Here is a 12,878-nt window from a genome sequence, read left to right on the forward strand (position 1 = left end):
TTGAGCACGTCCTGAATTGCACATCTCTTCCCTCTCTTATTCGTGAGAGGCAATTTTAACTTCTTGATTTTCGACATTTATTTGATTCACATGAATTTATTAGGTTCCTACTATTTATGAAGCTTAAAGTTCAATTTTTAGAAGTTTAAAACATGGTTTCTTCTGAAGGGCATTCACCGTGTAGAAAGGAAGACATATGCATACATATATTCATAAAATAAATATGACAAATGCATACACAATATAAATATCCATCCAATTACACCCTGTTGCCAGGCAGGTTCTGTTGCCAGGTGGGTTTTGAAGCCATTCCTGTGTAACTGAGCTCACTTGCCAGAGGCCATCTTGGCATGGCCTTCTCATTCCACCACATTTTCACCTTTTCGTTTATTTTTAAGCAACGGGAGGTATGATTCTTGGCCATACCATTGTTGACCTCATTTCCATGTGGTCTCTGTATGTGGCTGTGGCTGTGCCTGTCTTAGGTTGTCCTCCAGGGGATCTTACCCATCAGCAGCGCTCAAAACGGGAGACCACAGGAGTGCTTGCTCAGATAGGGGTAGGAATGAGGAACAATGGTAATCAGGAATGGCATGACCACACGCAGGCTGTGGGCTGCTTGAGTGGCTGACCAGTGCTAGTGGGGTATAAAACAGTAATGGATGTGGCTATGGGCAGTTTCTCAGGGTAGGATGATAGGGCACGTGTGTCTGCCAACAAGGCGCACTCTCAGTCTTGTTCAGCTGGTTCTGGTTGGCTGTGTTTCTGGCTAGTACCCAAATGGGCTGTCCTGCATTCTCAGGAAAGACACAAGCATATCCTCGACCCTTGGTTAGCAGAAGCCTTGCTACGGGTGTTGGAATCCAGGGCCTGAATTTTGAGTCTGTTCCTACATTTATGGCAAACAAGCAGGTGGGATGGGGTCTAGCAGCTGCCCTGAAAGCCTGGGGTGCCTGAGGACTGCCACAAATGTGGGGATCCTCACTGGGTGAGGATGGGATGACCTCGTGTGGGTTATTGCCTCGAGGTCCTCTAAGTTCATCCCATGAGTATTTTGGGGGGGTGGCTGACTAGGCATTGCTACATTGTTTGCCATATTGTTTGCTGTGATATCATTTTCACTGTCAGAGCTCTCTCTCCCTAAGTCATCAACTGTTGTCTGTGAGGCAGAGGCCTGGAGTGTCAGGCTCTTATCACTCACAGATTCATTATGTTTGGTAATTTGTGTGGGATTCTGAGAGGGGGGTATCTTTTCCATGTTTGAGTGTTTAAGAGCAGTGTGCCATGTGAACTCTAGCCAAAGGAAAGACACCCACGGCACTGCTGCTATAACAAAACAAATTCCTAGCACCTCAGTGGCTGATGGCATTCTGCAGGGGGTTCCCTACGTTAGATGAACAGACAGTGGTGTATCAGATCATATGGGTATCCTATGCTTAGTGGGGGACTTCCTTGATTCATTAGGTCAAGGCTATGTGCCCACACGATGTCTCCGGAACATCACCTCTCTCGAGTGAGGGAAGATGACTTGGTTCCAAATTCTGAGATGATCAATCCCTTATGTGAATTTGCCGGTCGGACCGATAGTAAAAGGAGGAGCTGAGAAGTGGCGTTACGCTTCTGGGCAGTGTGTGCCTAACCTGGGGTCACTTAGACTGAGGACAAGGACAAGGAAAGGAGTGTAGGAGGGGGTTCTGTGCTCACCCTCACAGAACCGAATAGCACACAAAACACTGAGGGGCCTAATTGCCAAGATCAAGGGAGGACCTCGCCGAGTCTGACACACTGTCTTTCTCAGTTACATTGGGTGCCAGATGTTGCGGTTGATTTGTTCTGAGATGAGGAGTGTGGTGGGGGCAAGAGTTGCGGAGTCACCATATGGACCCCCGGGGGTCAGGTGAAAGCAGGTCAGAGGCAAGCAGCCTGCAGAGTCACTTATTTCAGTTGGTATAGCAGCTTAAATAGCCAAGGCAGCCACTCCAGTCAAGGGGCAGTTTATGCCCTAACCAATCACACCCTGTTGCCAGGCAGTATCTGAAGCCATCCAATCACAGCATGTTGCCAGGCAGGCTCCATTGCCAGGTGGGTTTTGAAGCCATTCCTGAGTAACTGACGCTCACTTGCCAGCAGCCATCTTGGCATGGCCTTCTCATTCCACCACAAATGTTGATTCGAATGGAGACTGTGTCTATATTTGTTTTAATGAAGAAACTGGGCATTGGAATTAATGAACATGAAAAAAAAGTGGTTTAGGATTTGGCAAAAAAAAATATATTGAAAGACGTTCCTGTTAGAAAGAAGATCAGAAACAAAAGGCATTTATTTATTTGGAGAATGTTCAGCAACAGAATGTGCACTTAAGCATGTGAAGTGGAGGTAGAGAAAGATCAGCAAGAAAGTGGCATTTGGGAGTGGAGTCATTTATCCATCTTCTTTGAGAACTCTTGTAGTTCTTCCAGTAAAACAGATAAATCTAATTTGTGAGTTTCTAACATGTCTTTCACCAAACTGTGAGCTCCTCAAGGGTAGGAACTATGAGTTATAATTGCCTTTTAAACCTACCATCTAATCAAGTGCCTAGCAAATAATCATTTTTAACGAGCCCATGTTGAAAGTATAAATGATTGAATATTATTTAATGATGAATGGATGGCCTTGATTATCAATTTCAAAATTTAATACTTTATCATTGTGGCTACTTTTTCTCCCTATGTTTTCAGGTAAATACATATCATTCAAATATGATTTATTTGAATATAAATATTTATAATTTTCTGAACTAATTATGAGTCAAATCAGGATGACTCACTTTAACACTATTTTTCATAATGTATATTTAATTGCTGGTAACTTCAAGACGTATTGAAATCAGGAATCTGCAATGAAGAAGGAAAAATGACTAAGATGAAGGGCTGCAGGTTCCTGACAGATTCCTCCACAACAAAGGACAAAAACAAAGGGAAAACAAGTACATGAGTACTCAAGGGAGAGTGTGAGACTGAAATGGAAATATGACAGACACATTGCAGAGCTCAGAGATACACGAAGACCTTATCAAGAACAAAATTAAATCTGCAGTGTCCACCACCCCATCTCTGGAGATCAGCCCTGACCCGAGAGGGATTTCACTCATCAGGGAATGAAAGAGTTAATGGGATAGCTCTGGAAAGCTCCGCTTATGCCAATGACACCAAGGCACTTACTGTGGGAGAAGCCTGTGCCCCGCCCCCAAATTTAAACATAATTTGGGGAGCTACCAGATTACCACCCTGCGGCAATGTCCTAGAGAAAAAGCCCATCTCCAATTGCTCTCAGCAACAGTTCCAGTCCTCTGAGAAAACCAAAATTATCATTTTAATGAAGATTTAATACTTCATTTTCAATTACTTAATCTATAAATCATAAACAATTTATTTAGCCTAATTTATTTTACTTGCAAAGGAGTAAATATGATTGTGATACACTATCTCATTTTGAAAATAAATGATAGTAAATATTGCATTCTGCTAAAGAGCCAGAATGATTCCTCCTTTTCTTAAAAATAAATCATGGAATATATTTCTCTAGATACTAGAAAACTCATAAATAAATCTGACATCCTAACTATAAGACTACCCCCTTTTGTTCATTCAGAGTTTACTCTCAATTTCTTTTATGTTCTTTTGGAGGAATCTATTGACTTGCTTTTTCATACTCCCTGTGGTCTTAAACTGATATTTTCACATCTTATGGGTGAGTTGTTATCTATTTTAACAAGTTGTTTTCATGGTAAAAGGTCTTTTTTCCTGGATATATGTCTTAAGGTATAAGTTTGGTGGAATTTTTGGCTTTCTTTTCAGTTGGATGCTATGGTGTGGTCTCATTTTATACTCTTCCACAGAGAGTGATGTAGAAGCAGTGAAGGTATGGGGTGCTTCTCTCAAACCCAGCAGGTGTGTGAATCTCTGTTGCACCCTGTGGAGAAGGGTCAGGATTTGTAGGGGAACTAGACCTCAGAAGAATCATTCAGATATCTGTATTGGCAGCAGCATGGTTGAGGTCATGATAACACTGGCCTAAGTTCTGGCAGGGGCACACAAGCCCTTGTAGTAAAGTCCCAAGTTTCTATGTCATGTGTTGTCACCTTTTCTTCCCCTTAGCAAGCAATTATTCAACCATATTATGCTGCCTGAAGTTGGGAGAATGAAGTGAGTTCTGTGACCACCTATTGTGCCACAATAACGGATCATACTCACAGCACACAGCCTGCTGAGAACAACATAGTACAAAGTAGGACCAAGGCCCAGTTTGTAATGAGTTGGCTGTTGCTAAGGTGAACTTAGAGCTCAAGACTGCTATAAGCAGCCACATGTATTACTCTCCAGGACATAAGTCCAATTGACGGGGGCCATGTGTTTCCACATGGGACTGGGGAAGTCCAGGAGCTTCATTTGTAGGTATTGGCCTTGGGACAGGGACAACTAGAATTTGCTTAGTGATGTTTTCTCCAGATCCAAGATACAGTCCTGTGCTCACCTTGGCATCCTACTGCCCAGTGACTGGAGTCTTGCTCCTTAATACATCCACAGTTGGTCGAAGGGTGATGAAGGTAGTTTCTTGGCTGCCCTGGTTCACACTAAGCTGGTTTGCATCTGAGTTTCACAACTACAGGGATCTGTACAGTCTTGTGGAATAATGCCAATCTGGCGAGTCTGAGAGTGATGACAGCCAAAACATTCACCAGTGCAACCAGCACAGAGATCTGCACTTGACTCTTGGGCATGTTTTCTAGACATAGATGTCTCTGTATGTGAATACTTGCCTGGAGATGGGGCCTCTGTACTCTTTCCAACACTAGGTCTCCCTGACATGGTACTGGCACTAATCAAATACCATAGATTCTCCCATTTAAGTATATAATTCAACAGGTTTTAGTATATTCATATTTTAGTGTTTGCATTAAAAATAATTACTTTTGTCTTCCAAAATTTTGTCTATAATTTTTCTATCCCTATATATCCCATAAACCCAGCCCTAAGCCCTAATCTATTTTGTTTCTACCTAAGATTTGCCTTATTGGTGCAGGCATTGCTATAGCAGTTAAGTCACTACTTGGAATGCCTGCAATCCATATTGGAGTGCCTTGACGGAATCCTGGCTTTTCGTTTTTGATTCCAGTTTCCTGCTATTGAACACTTTGTGAGGTATTGAATGTTGGCTCAAGGGATTGTGGCCCTGCCACTTCACAAGGGAAACATAGATGGAGTTCCTCACTTCTAGTTTTGCTCTGGCCAAGACCTGGCTTTTGCTAGCATTTGGGGAGTGTATCTATCATAGGATGGAAGATCTTTCTATGTCTGTTTCTCAGTCTCCCTCTGCATTTCAAATGAAATGAAAATAAATTAAAAATTCTTAAGAAAAATTTCCATACTATAGACATTTCATTTCAATGAACAATGTAATATGTAGTTTTATGAGTGCTGTTTTTCAACTATAATTATGTTTTCAAGGTTCATCAATATTGGTGTATGTATTGTATCTTCAGTCTGTTTCACTGCTGCATAACACTCTATTGTATAGATATTTCACAATTTGTGAATCATGATTTATCAGTTCATTGAACATAGACTAGGGATTTGTTTATTCATTTATTTAAAATAAAAAAATTAATACCTTCACTTTTATCTTCATTATCACAAAAAGTGATTGATGTTAACTTTTGAAAAACTGATGTAACGTTACTACTTTCTCATATGTGTAAGCTAAAAGAGTTCATTTGAATTAGCAGATGTTAGTGTATAATTTAAAAAATAGAATGCTACACATATACAAGTATGTAATGAACAAATAAGCAGAAATATTATGCACATATATGATGAACATAGAAGTAAAATATTTAACAAGATATTAGCAAATTAAATCTAACATAACATAGTCACTATATCATAATGAAGTGTATTTTATCCCAAAAGTGTAGAGTTTCTTAGCATTAGAGTATTAATTAGCATAACTCAGCATATTAGTAAAGCAAAAATGAAATTATATATCTCAATAAATGCAGAAAAAATGACAAATGAAATACCCTTTTATGATAATTAAAAAAAACTTGGAAAGCAAGCCATAAGGTAGGATTTCCCCAACCTTACAAAGATTATAAAAATCTACAGTTAACATTATACCTAGTGATTAAGGAGAGACTGTTTCCTCACAAGGTCAGGAACAAGGTGAGAATTTACACTCTCGCCACTTTTATTCAACATTGTATTGGCGATTCTACAACTGCAATTAGGAAAAAGAAAGAGAGGATATATAAATTGGAAAAAAAAAAGTACAGCTGCTTCTTTTTCTCCTCATGTAAGACTGTTTAGGTAAAAATTTTAGTGGAACTACAAAAAGTGCCTAAATACATTAGTTTAGCAATGTCAGAAAATATTGGTAAACATGAAATATTTTTCAATATTGATAAAAATGAAGTTAACATTTTAAAAATCAATTACATTTCTAAATATTAGCAAGAACTAAATTGAATAATTGCATATTATAATTTAATTAATAATAGTATGAAATACATAATTCTTAGGAAAAATGTAGAGTACTTCTAAGCAGAAAACATTGCTGAGAGAAGTTAAATAAAATCTAAGGACTTGTATTGATACTATATACTATGATTTGAAAGACGTGATGAGATTAGAATGTCATTTCTCCTCAAATTTATTTCAAGATTCACTGTTATACAAATTAAGTCCTGAAATTATTTTTTGTGTAAATTTACAAGGTGATTTTAAAATGTACATGAGAAAGCTAAATGTTTGGAATAGGTAAGAGAATTTTGAAGTTGATGATGTTGCTCTTATGGGTTTGTTTTCCTTCTCATGTGTATTAGTAGGAGTTCCCAGGAAAATATTTGTTTCATAACATCTGAACCCTCCAAATGAATTATTCCTTCTTTGGTTATCAGGAATTGAATGAAAACCACAATGATGAATTTTTTATAGTAATGCAAAATCAGGTGTTAATGCTGCATTTTAATTATGAACATGGAATCTGCCTTTTTTGATGTAATGTAAAAAAATAGGGGTTAATTTGTACATGGAAAGAAAGGCAAGTCTACATGAAAGTAGGTGATACCAAGATGAAATTATTTTCAAACTCTGAAAAATTTAAGAGTTCTGAAGGCAAGGATTCAGACCAGCCTACCTGAGGTAAGAATTTTCTTAGAGATTTCCCAAAGCCCCACAAGATATTTCTATTCATTCTACACACACTTCAGGCTTTGCCCACCTGGCACCATACACAGATTTCTATAACAATGGTTATGCTTAATGTTCTTTAAAACTACAAAATGTCAGACATGACACTCTCAACAGAGTACATGGCCAGCAATGGTACCTCATACCCTTCGTATCCAAGATCAGTGAACTTTTTATCCAAACAGCTTAAGTAAATATTCTCTCATTTTGCTAGTGTACACTTTCCCTTGCATCAACCTTTATGAATACACCATGTAGGTAGTCACTATGGTGGGTATATTCCCATTGCAATGCTTTTCTATTTCCAAATAAGTATCATTATTCTTGGGAGAATATTCTGTTATTTAGGTCGATGCTTGTTAATGCCTTGCCACTCCCGATATAAAATTTCATAACTACAACAAGAAGTCCACATAAAGATATGTCCAGAGTAACAATTGATGATACAATAAAGAAACTAGAGAAAAATTAGTTTGCAGAGAATTGTCTTTAAGCAACCCACCAAATTTCAGCATCATGTCTTATATATATCTAGTTTATTACATTTAAAAGTTACCTGCAATACTTGGCAATTCTTATTATCCAGGTGACTTCAGCCTGCCAAATTACTACTTGTTTCTCCTGTTTATCATTGATTTTCTTCTGAAGATTTCTTAAGAGAAATAGGATTGAAGGATTGGTCTCACCTGGTTAACCAATATCACATACCCTCTATGTGTCTTTGTTACATACACATAATCACTACTCAGATTTTTCTTACCAAGTGAAAAAGATAGACTTGCTTTCAGGTTATTTTCTTAACTATCTGGTCATTTCTCCATGACAATCACTCATTCTAAAGTCATTCACACTTATTATGCACAAAGAGAACAACATTGTGTGTGTAATCATAAATCCCTTAAAGTGAAATTGAGAATGAAAGCACATAATAACCCAACAAAATGTGAATCATAAAATTTCTAGAATTATTTATCAAAAAAATCTACAAGAAAAAGAACCTTCAAAAGCATTGCAGCATACTGTTCAATAGTATTTTCTGTTTTTTTTTTTTTTTTTCATTTGAACACATCAGCTTTTTATTGTCTCCTCAGCTTCCAAGAAGACACAAGATAATGAAGAGAAGTTCTAAAATATCCTCCCAAATTCCCAGGACAGATCACACTTAATATTATGATGTCGTGTTTAAGTGTACAGAAGTAACAAAAAGGAGTAGTAAAAGTCCTCATATTCCTCAAAGAAAATACCTTTGATTCTTTGATTTAAGTAACAGGAAGCAGAGATTTAGATGCCAATCAAGAATATAAACTACTGACTCCATGATCTCAAAAATTAATGGCAGTTTTTCAGCATCTCATCATATCTGGAAATTACCTTTATTGTAATAGGCATAACCATAAGGTAGATCATCTAATATTAAAATAGATGTAGTAATATTTTACAGCCACTTCTTCTTGCTTGCTACAAAGAAAATAATAGCAAATAAGATGCTATCTATCCATAATGCTTTCTCTTGACATTCCAGTGCAGGAAGCAGATTTCAATCATTTCTCCTGCCTGCCTGCTGGACAACAATAAAAGCTTACTCTTGTGTAAAGACTGGCACTGCTAAGCATGATTGTAGGCAGCAGGAAGGAGAACTTGCCTCAATCCATAACATGCATACTCACATGTATTTTGGATTATAAAATCAATTATCTATATTTTAAATTGTACTGGATTTATATTGTGCTATGCATTCCAAAAAAGTATTAACTGTCATATTTTAGCAAGAATGTGCTTAGAAGTTAAAAAGTGCCACATTTTCTATTAAAATATTTTAAATCACCTAGTGATTATTATACTAATTTATAGGATACCATGGAAATTAAATTATAGATATAAAATACAATTTTTATTAACAAGGAAAGAGCAATATAGGAGACCCAAAACATGGATAATCTACTGTACGAGAGAGAGGATGAAAATGAATTTATTTTCAAAAAAAAATAGTTTAGACAGAATATGGTAAGGACCTGAATTAATAAAGGTGAAATGGAGAGGAAGAAACAGTTTTTGTTATAAACACTATAGAAAGTAAAACAAACAAAAAGCCCAAGTCTCTGTTGTCAAATATTCTTCTAGATATTAGATCCATCTTTATAAAAAGCACAATTTGCAGAAGATGAGGAAATATTTGAAAAATATACGTAATATAAGAGGTTAATATCTAACATATACTAGGAACTTGGACAACTCAATAATAAATCAACACATAATTCAATTTAAAAAATGGACAAAGGGCTTGTATAAACATTTCTCAAAAGAAGATATGCAAATTACCAGCAGGATAAAAATAAAGCTCAACATTATTACACTCAATCTTAGCCAAAAGGCTGAGAAGCAAGTCTCAGCATTATTAATCATCAGAGAACTCCTAATTAAAATCATAGTTTGGGCCGGCGCCGTGGCTCACTAGGCTAATCCTCCGCCTTGCAGCGCTGGCACACCGGGTTCTAGTCCCGGTCGGGACACCGGATTCTGTCCCGGTTGCCCCTCTTCCAGGCCAGCTCTCTGCTGTGGCCAGGGAGTGCAGTGGAGGATGGCCCAAGTCCTTGGGCCCTGCACCCCATGGGAGACCAGGAGAAGTACCTGGCTCCTGCCATCGGATCAGTGCGGTGTGCCGGCCGCAGCGGGCTGGCCGCGGCGGCCATTGGAGAGTGAACCAATGGCAAAAGGAAGACCTTTCTCTCTGTCTCTCTCTCTCACTGTCCACTCTGCCTGTCAAAAAATAAAAATAAAAAATAAAAAAATAAATAAAATCGTAGTTTGATAATGTCTCATTCAATGAATCTAAGGTATTAATTAATTCTTTTAAATGAAAAAATTCAAAGAAAAAATAAAGTACTATAACTTTAAAAAAATAGAATGGATGGCAGGTGCCAGGGCTCACTAGGCTAATCCTCCACCTGCGGAGCCCTGGTTGGGGCGCCAGATTCTGTCCCGGTTGCTCCTCTTCCTGCACAGTTCTGTGCTGTGGCCCAGGAGGGCAGTGGAGAATGGCCCAAGTGCTTGGGCCCTGCACCCACATGGGAGACCAGGAGAAGCACCTGGCTCCTGGCTTCGGATCAGCATAGTGCACCGGCTGCAGCGCTCTGGCCACAGCGGCCATTGAGGGGTGAACCAACGGAAAAGGAAGACCTTTCTCTCTTTCTCTCTCTCTCTTTCTGTCCACTCTGCCTGTCAAAAAAAATTTTTTTAAATAGAATGGTTATTAGGAAACAGCATAAGTTGGCGCAAGTACTTGGGTCCTTGGTGCCCATGTATTAGACTAGGAAAGAGTTCCTGGCTCCTGGTTTTCGGGTATATAGTCAAAGGGAGTAAAATCATGCTAAATATAAATGAATGTAAGTGTCCATAATTTAACTAATAGATTTAAAAAATGTGAAATATCTAAATAGATAGATAATACAATATTATTCAGCCTCAAGAAAGAAGAATATCCTCTCTTTTGAGACAACATGTTTGGACTTGTAAGATACTTTATTAAGTGACATAATTCAGCCACAGAAAGATAAATACTAGATGATATTAGTTGTAAGTGCGATCTCAAAAAAAGAATTAATAGAAGAAAGCAGAATGGGGTGAACAGGGGCTTGGAATAATGATTTGGGGAGAAGTTAATAAAAAGGCCAAATTTCGATTAGATAAGAGGAATACATCGAACAGATCTATTTGAGGGGCCAACAAGGTTACTATACTTAACAAAAATATACTGTATTCTGGAAAATTGCTAAGGAGTGTATTTGAAGTATTCTCACTTCCAAAAAATGACAATCATGAGATATATCAATTCTCTTAGTTTAGCCATTTCATAATGCATTTTTGTTTCAAAACAGTGTTTAAAATTTTAAATACTAATATAATTTGCCAATTCAAAAATAAAGCGAATCTTAAAAAACTGAGTTGAAAGAAGATATGTAGTGATTTCTTTGCATAAACAAATATTGCTGGTGAAAATGAAATACAGACTACACAATTTGCTAGTAAATCAATCAACAAAATAAGATTTAATGGAATAAATTCCTCTGTTTCAGAGAAGATATTTTATTATCTTTCATGACTGTAGAATATGAAAACATTTTCAATAAATTAGTTACCAATTCTATCATTATACACAGGTATGAGAGCAAAATTTAAGGGAAAGGAGAAAACTAGTATAAGAATTTTTTTTTTTTTTTTGCTGCAGACATTTTTTATATTCAGGATTTTTTTTTATCATACATATTTTCATGAACCTTTTGAGGACCTGTCATAAAGCTTTATATTCATTTTCAATTTAGGAATTTTGTACTATTCTTTTTAATTTTATTTATTTATTTGTTTGTTTGTTTTTATTTAAAAGGCAGGCAGACAGAGATCTTGGATCCACTGGTTCACTCCCCAGATAACCACAACAGCCAGGCAGGACTAAACCAGGCAGAAGCTAGGAGCCAGGTACTTAATCCAGGTCTCCCAGCTGGGTGGCAGGGACCCAAGTGTCTGAGCCATCACCTGCTGCCTCCCGGGGTGTATATATGATCAGGAAGTTGGACCAGAAGTGGTGGATCCAGGACTTGAACCAAGCACCACTGAGATATGGAATACATGCTTGTCAAGTGATGACTTGACTATTGTGCCAAATGCCTGTCCCTACTATGCTATCTTGCACATAGTGCATTTTTTTTAACTTTTATTTAATGAATATAAATTTCCAGAGTACAGAATATTGATTACAATGGCTTCCCCCCATAACGTCCCTCCAACCCGCAACCCTCCCCTTATCCACTCCCGCTCCCCTTCCATTCACATCAAGATTCATTTTCGATTCTCTTTATATACAGAAGATCAGTTTAGCATACATTAAGTAAAGATTTCAATAGTATAAGAATTATTTTAAAGAAAAATGTCAGCCGGCAACACGGCTCACTAGGCTAATCCTCTGCTGTGGTGCCAGCACCCCAGGTTTCTAGTCCAGGTTGAGGCGCCGGATTCTGTCCCAGTTGCTCTTCTTCCAGTCCAGCTCTCTTCTGTGGCCCAGGAGGGCAGTGGAGGATGGCCCAAGTCCTTGGGCCCTGCACCCGCATGGGAAACCAGGAGGAAGCACCTGGCTCCTGGCTTCAGATCGGCACAGTGTACTGGCCGTAGTGGCCATTTGGGGGGTGAACCAATGGAAAACGAAGACCTTTCTCTCTGTCTCTGACTCTCACTGTCTAACTCTGGCTGGAAAGAGAGAAAGAGAAAGAGAGAAAGAGAGAAAGAGAGAAAGAGAGAAAGAGAGAAAGAGAGAGAGAGAGAGAGAAAGAAAGATAGAAAGAAAGAAAGAAAGAAAGAAAGAAAGAAAGAAAGAAAGAAAGAAAGAAAGAAAGAAAGAAAGAAAGAAAGAAAGAAGTGACTTCCTTTTGTCCTTTATTCTTTCATTTTGGGGATTTAAAACCATTAAATACTAGTTTTATCTCAATAGTAGACATCATTTATGAAAATGAAGAAACACAGTCCAAGTCTTTCTCTCTCACAAATCAGAGTGATTTCCTTATCTGTATTAATTCTATAACATCTTTAAGATATTTCATTATCTCTTAGAAAATTTATAACAACTAAAATCCAAGTCTTTACATGGTATCAAAAAGCATT

At 37.8% G+C, this 12,878-nt stretch overlaps 1 pseudogene; it reads left to right on the forward strand.

Moving 5' to 3' along the window:
• Positions 1-1,486: 1,486 nt before the first annotated feature.
• Positions 1,487-12,878, forward strand: part of LOC100341150 (uncharacterized) — a 70,426-nt pseudogene continuing 59,034 nt past the window's right edge.

This window comes from Oryctolagus cuniculus, chromosome 1 (assembly GCF_051225735.1).
Source record: "Oryctolagus cuniculus isolate XC-2025 breed Fujian yellow rabbit chromosome 1, ASM5122573v1, whole genome shotgun sequence".
NCBI classification, from domain to species: Eukaryota; Metazoa; Chordata; class Mammalia; order Lagomorpha; family Leporidae; genus Oryctolagus; species Oryctolagus cuniculus.